This window comes from Ranitomeya imitator, chromosome 5, assembly GCF_032444005.1.
Source record: "Ranitomeya imitator isolate aRanImi1 chromosome 5, aRanImi1.pri, whole genome shotgun sequence".
Lineage (NCBI taxonomy): Eukaryota > Metazoa > Chordata > Amphibia > Anura > Dendrobatidae > Ranitomeya > Ranitomeya imitator.
Genome location: NC_091286.1, coordinates 55,045,667 through 55,052,950, shown reverse-complemented (window position 1 = coordinate 55,052,950; position 7,284 = coordinate 55,045,667).

The following is a 7,284-nucleotide window of genomic DNA, read 5'->3' as shown; positions in this document are numbered from 1 at the left end:
GGGTGGGTTTTAAGTAGTTACAGGTCTGTGCTCACTGCTGGCTTGCAGCTCAGCACAAGGGCTGATGGGAAATGCAGTCAAGAGAGCAGAGTAAGTGATGACTGACAGCAGAGCTGGTGCCAGGGTACAGTATGTGATGCAGAAAGGTAGAAATCATTACATTTGACAGAAAACATACATGGGGATCTTAAGTGCATTTTCCTTAGCGGGATTATCTGGGACTATTTTATATTCTTCTTATGGGCCTAAGAACTTACATGCAGGTAGTTGCTAACTACCTGTCCTGCCCGGTGCTGATTTCTCCAAGACCAGAGTGGTCACTGACTGCTCCTGCTGGCGATTCTGCAGTTTCTGGTGACAAAGTCAAAAGAGCAGCTGATTATCTTCTGGTCTGTTGGCAGGGTGTCTCTACCGATGTCTTACTGATTGACAGCAGGCTTCCAGCAGTTAGGCAGTGGCTGTCAATCAGCAGTCATGCCCCCGTCGACAGAACAGACCGTAAGAGGATGAGCTGCTCTGTGGATGTAAGGCCGGCGTCACACTAAGTGTATGAAAATACGGTCCGTTTTTTACAGCCGTAATACGCAGAAATGTTCCCAAAATAGTGGTCCGTAGGCAGGGTGTGGCAGCGTATTTTGCGCATGTCATCCTCCGTATGGCATTCGTACTGTGAGATTTTCTCGCTGGCTTGCAAAACGGACATACAATGGATCCATAGGCTCAAATATTTGTTAAAACATATATACTGTATGTACGTACGCAAGCACACACACACACCGTATATACTCGAGTATAAGCATAAGCCGACAACCCCCCCCCACCCCACAATTTTGCCCCCAAAAAACTGGGAAAACTTAATGACTCGAGTATAAGCCTAGGGTGGGAAATGCAGCAGCTACCGGTAAATGTCAAAAGTAAAAATAGATACCAATAAAAGTAAAATTAATTGAGACATCAGTAGGTTAAGTGTTTTTGAATATCCATATTGAATCAGGAGCCCCATATAATGCTCCATAAAGTTCATTATGGCCCCATAAGATGCTCCATATTAAAATATGCCCCATATAATCCTGCATAAAGGTTAATAATGGCCCCATAAGATGCTCCATAAAGATATTTGCCCCATATAGTGCTGCACAAACGTTATGGCCCCAAAGATGCTCCATACAGAAACTTGCCCCATTTGCTGTGATAAAAAAAAATAAAAAATCACATACCTCTCCGTCGCTCAGGCCCCAGGCGCTTTCAATATTCACGTGCTGATCGTTCTGCGCCACTCCATCTTCAGCACTGACGTTCAGGCTGAGGGCGCGCACTAACTACGTCACCGCGCCCTCTGACCTGAGCGCCAGTGCTGAAGATGGAGCAGCACCGGACCGAGGAGCAGGTGACTATCGCGCAGCGCTGCGCTTCCCTCCCCGTTATACTCACCTTGTCCTGGCGCTGTGCGGTCCCTGCTTCCCCGACGTTGCAGCTTCTTCCTGTACTGAGCGGTCACTGTTACCGCTCATTACAGTAATGAATATGCGGCTCCACCTCTATGGGAGGTGGAGCCGTATATTCATTACTGTAATCAGCGGTACCATGTGATCGCTCAGTACAGGAGGAAGCTGCCGGCGCTGGGAGACCAGGGACCGCGCCAGGAGCAGGTAAGTATAATTAGACAGCCCTAGCTCCCCCTTGCCTACTGACCCCTGGGTATGACTCGAGTATAAGCCGAGAGGGGGGACTTTCATCCCAAAAAAGTGGGCTGAAAAACTCTGCTTATACTTGAGTATATACGGTATGTATATTTCATACAGAGCTAGATAGCTTTAAAGCCGGTAATTCAATTGCCGGCTTTTGCTATCTCCTTCCCAAACCCGACATGATATGAGACATGGTTTACATACAGCAAACCTTTTCACATCCCTTTTTTTTTTTCTGCATATTCCTCACTACTAATGTTAGGCTACTTTCACACTAGCGTCGTACGACGCAATGCGTTGTGGCGACGTACCGATGCATGCTGTGAAAGCGCAGCACAACGGGGGCAGCGGAGCAGTTTTACAACGCATTCGCTGCCCCATTGTGAGCTCCGGGGAGGAGGGGGCAGAGTTCTGGCCGCGCATGCGCGGTCGGAATGGCGGACACAACGCACCAAAAAACGTTACATGCAACGTTTTTTGGTGCCGACGGTCCGCCACAACCGTCGCATGGCAATGCGTCGCTAATACAAGCCTATGGAGAAAAAAATGCATCCTGCAGACAACTTTGCAGGATGCGTTTTTTCTGCAAAACAACGCATTGCGACGTGCGTCGTACAACGCTAGTGTGAAAGTAGTGTGTATGTGCAAAATTGGGGCACTGTTAAAATAAAGGGTTAAATCGCAGAAAAAAATTGGCGTGGGCTCCCGTGCAATTTTCTCCGCCAGAGTGGTGAAGCCAGTGACTGAGGGCAGATATTAATAGCCTGGAGGGGGTCCATGGTTATTGGCGCAGGAGCTGGGCCATAGAGAATCATTGTACCATATGCAGTCTGTATTTTCTGCGCCTCTCATACGTCCGTAAAACTCGCTAGTGTGATGCCGGCCTTAGAAAAATGAGCAGCACAATTGTCAGCAGGAGCGGTCTGTGACTGAGGCCGCTCTAAAGCTAACAGAAATTGGGCCCGGGCAGATAGTTAAGCCCTCTACCTGCCTGACTTCTTAGCCCTATGAGGAAAACAAAAGAAATAGTCCTTGATAATCCTTTCAATTATTATTTATGGCTAAACCTGTACCAAAGTTGAGGCCGTGGACAACCGGGGAAGGATAATAAAACCTTACCCACAATGTTCCTTGTACCTGGTCTTTTTCGCATGTTGGGCTGCGTGAGCCCTTATACGATAAACCCATCTACTTTCTTGAAAAATGGTGAGAGCAGTGAAAAAAACTAAAAGTCCTTAATTCCCCCCATATGGGGTACCAACTACGAACCAGGGGAGGAGACTAAGAAGTCCTGGCACTCGCAATAAAAACATTTCATTATTATGCAAAAATTCCTCTTGGACATATTGTAATATATTGCATTTTTTGCAGAAGTAACAGCAAAGAAAAATTTTACCCACACATTTGTTATTAACCCTGCCCCCTAAAAAAATTAAAATTTCTGCCATCTTGAACATTGTGATAATCTATTGACGAACAAATATAAGGTGTGATGTACAGCCGGTGCTTGGAGGTTAGACCGAGGAAATGTCTGAGGTAAAATATCACCACAACCATGTGGAAGGCGGATGGAACAATATACAGTTTATAACGGACTTGATAAATGTGGAACAGATGACGAATATTCAGTGTGGGCAAAAAAAAAGATTGATGGGGAAGGAAACCTGATTCACCTACAGTGTACACAACCCACTTACGGCCTCCATTCCCCACCCAAGCAAGGAACTCGTGCCTGGAAATATCGGCATATGTGCGAATATGGCCGCTGTATGGTTGGGTGAACCTTCCTGACACTAAATTTCTTGGTTAAGAGTTGTCAGCTGTGATTGTACAGAGGACTGCAGGATGCAAACCAAAAAAACATGACCGCCACTCCCAGCACCGGAGAAGTCTCAACGCGGTACGAGTGATGTGAGGGTTCACAAGGCTGCAGTTCAGACGTGTAGCTTAAACATAAGTGTGCGGTCCGGTCTGCTCACTGTTAGGGGGTAAGACTGCTTGTTTATTTCTAACCTTGGTGTTCGCCATAGAATCTTTGTTTCCTAACCCATGGTTCGTATATGAGACCATTAACCTTGGATCCCTTTAAAGAGCTATTCCAGAAACAGGAAAGGGGTAGTCGTTGGCCCCAGTAGTCCTGAGAGTGGGGCTCTGCAGAGTCACGTTTAGGCTATGTGCACATGTTGCAGATCTGCAGCAGTTTTCCATGAGTTTACAGTGACATGTAAACGTATGGAAAACAAAATCCGCAGTGCACATGCTGTGGAAAAAAAACGCGAGGAAACGTAGCATTGTTTTCTCAGCAGCATGTCACTTCTTTGTGCGGATTCCGCAGCGGTTTACACCTCAATAGGAATCCGCACAAAAAACACGGGTAATTGGCAGTGCGGTTTACCTGCGGATTGTGCAAAAACTGGAAAAATCCACACACCAATCCGCAACGTGTACACATAGCCGAAACATCCTGTAAACCAACGAAGAGGGTAAAAGGGGTATTTCCAAAATAGCCATTAATTTGGAGATTGTGGTCCCGATTCATCAAGACTGGAGATTCTCTCTAAGGCTACTTTCACACTAGTGTTGGCCCGTCGCAGTGTGTCGGGCCGACGTACCCTGTCTCAACGCTGCACAACGGGGGCAGCGGATGCGTTATTAAAACGTTTCCGCTGCCCCATTGTGAGTTGCGGGGAGGAGGGGGCGGAGTTCCAGCCACGCATGCGTGGTCGGAAATGGTAGACAACGCACCAAAAAACGTTACAAGCAACGTTTTTTGGTGCCGACGGTCTGACGCAACCGTCGCACGACGGTTGCGACGTGTGGCAATGCGTCGCTAATACAAGCCTATGGAGAAAAAACGCATCCTGCAGACAACTTTGCAGGATGCGTTTTTTCTGCAAAACGACGCATTGCGACGTGCGTCGTACGACGCTAGTGTGAAAGTAGCCTAAGATGCTCCTGATCCATGAAGAGGCGCGTGCATCAATGAGTCAGAAGGCTCTAAGGCAGTGTTCCCCAAGTCCAGTCCTCAAGAGCCACCAACAGGTCATGTTTTCAGTATTTCCTTAGTATTGCACAGGTGATAATTGCATCACCTGGACAGGCAAGCATTCAGTGACCTGTGCAATACTAAGGAAATCCTGAAAACATGACCTGTTGATGGCTCTTGAGGACCGGAGTTGGGGAACACTGCTCTAAGGCTATGTTTCCACGGTCCGTAATGGCAGCGCTTTGGACGTAGCAGATACCCGCTCCGCCCAAAGCGCTGCCGGATTTTGTACTTGCGGTGAATGAACACATGCGGAATCACTGCAGCCTATACATAGAACGGGGCTATTTATCTTGCGGAGATGGAGCGTCTCCGCACGATAAGTAGACATGCTGCGGTTTATAAAGACGCGCCACATGTGTCTTTGAACGCACAGTGGAGAGGGGATTTCATAAAATCCCCTTCACTGTGCTGTAACATCTGGATGCTGTGTCTGTACGGTGTCCAATCTGCAGCGTTTCCTGACCGTGGAAACATACCCTAAATGTGGCGGGCATGCCGCATCGCCATGGGCCTCACCAGAAACCTTACTCCAGTCCAGGATTGTAGTAAAACTTCTGGTGTAAGGAACGACAACGCTCGTTATGTATTAGAGGACTTGGAGCATCACACCCCAACTTTGGCCATATTAGCAGAGCTGGAAGAATTGGGCTAGAAAATACCAAAAGTTTTGCGACTTCGTAGCAATTTATGCCAGAATTCTCACTAAATTGTTTTGATGAATCAAGACCTAAACGTTCTCCCTAATTGAGAAGGAAGAAAGTGGTCTGTGCTTGGTGTTAGAAACGGCCTTTACACAATGCTCCATTATATATCAACTATTGCGACAACGTGGAAAAAAAAATGCTTATAAACAGACCATTATGAAGAAATGGATATAAAACATGTACATTGTAAACTTTTACAAGGTTTTATGCACTGTAAACGGATGGTTTCAGTGTTTGACCAGACGCGCTGTGTGCATTCATCCCTAAGCGTTTTGTAGCTTTATGTGAAAAATACTTCATCTTTGAAAATTTTGCAGCGACGAATAAACTTTATGATTTTACTTTCTTTTGTATCAGGGAATAGGGACATTTTTCATTCAGAAATATATATTCCCCTTTGCTGACAACATTTAAAATAAAACATGTTATTATAAACCTTATACCTAAGCTGATAGCAGCATGCCGTAGAAGAGACCCTGATTCCAGCGACTGGGCTGATTGCTGCAGTATGGATTATCTCCTGCTGAAAAAAACAGTAATATCACAAGGAGAAATAGTAAACTTGCTGCCATGTATTCGTCCATATTCATACCTCTATATAACCTCACCCCCACCACTGATTGGCAGCTTTCTGCCTATGCTCAGTGTACACAGAAACCTGCCAATCGGTGACATGGGTGAGGATATACAGAGCTCAGCATTCACAGAACTGCTAGATCTGCAGAAGAGAAAGCTGTGATTTTATCAAAAACTGCAGCAAGCTGCCCAGTAGGTGACAAAGCGCTGGAATCAGGGTCTCTGCCCCTATATCATGCTGCTCTCATATGTGATAGGAAAAACCTGGTGATGGATTCCCTTTAATGTTTCTGAGTATGCAGGAGAGCAGTGTAACAGAGAAGGTGCCACAGTTGGGTATCCTTTGTGGCAATGACTTCACCCTCAGTAGACAGATGGGTCCTACTTTTCCTCCCACGATATAGTAGAGTATTCAGATATGTAATACGCTAAATATCTGCTTGATAATCAATGGGAAAAGTGCAGTATTACTTTATATATAATACATGTGTATATATACTAATATAGATTTTGGCCAAAACTGCCAGATACCTATAGGGTTAATGGATACAAGTGGTGGTAGTCCCTTCACAAGGGTTTGTTCTTGAAAGAGATTGTACACTTTATTGTAACAGATGTGCTGAGGACATCGTTTTGTGACACTCACCGTATATAAGTATTAAAGGTTGCCCTCATTCCTATCAGACTGCACAGCTCTGATCCATACAATGGCTGTTAGAGGAGGAGCAGTGACCAGACCGGTCCATCAGTCTCCTCCAATTGAAAAACCACTCCACATAAGAATGATGATTTTCCACCAGTTAAGCAGCTAGAAAAATGCACAAAAGAAATAAAACTATGCCTGCAATTCCTACTTAAAAAGGAATCTGTCAGCAATTTTTTGCTATGCAATCCAACAGCATCATGAGGTAGGGACAGAGACCCTGATTCCAGCGATGTGTCACTTAGTTTATTGGGTGCAGCACTTGTTATAGAATCGCAGTTTTCTCTGCTGCAGATCTAGCGGAGCTCAAATGCTGAGCCCTGTATAATCCCCACCCCATCACTGATTGAAAAGCTGATAATCACTTATTGGGGCGGAGTTGAACTAGGAGGAACAAGACACCTACTGTAGTCATGTAGTGATAATTTACATTAAAAAAATATGTTTAATAAGAGCAACACATAACCCAGTGAGTGACACCTTGCTGTAATCAGTGTCTCTTCCCCTACATCATGCACCTCTAAGATTATAGAAAACTTGCTGACAGATTCCATTTATTTTCTT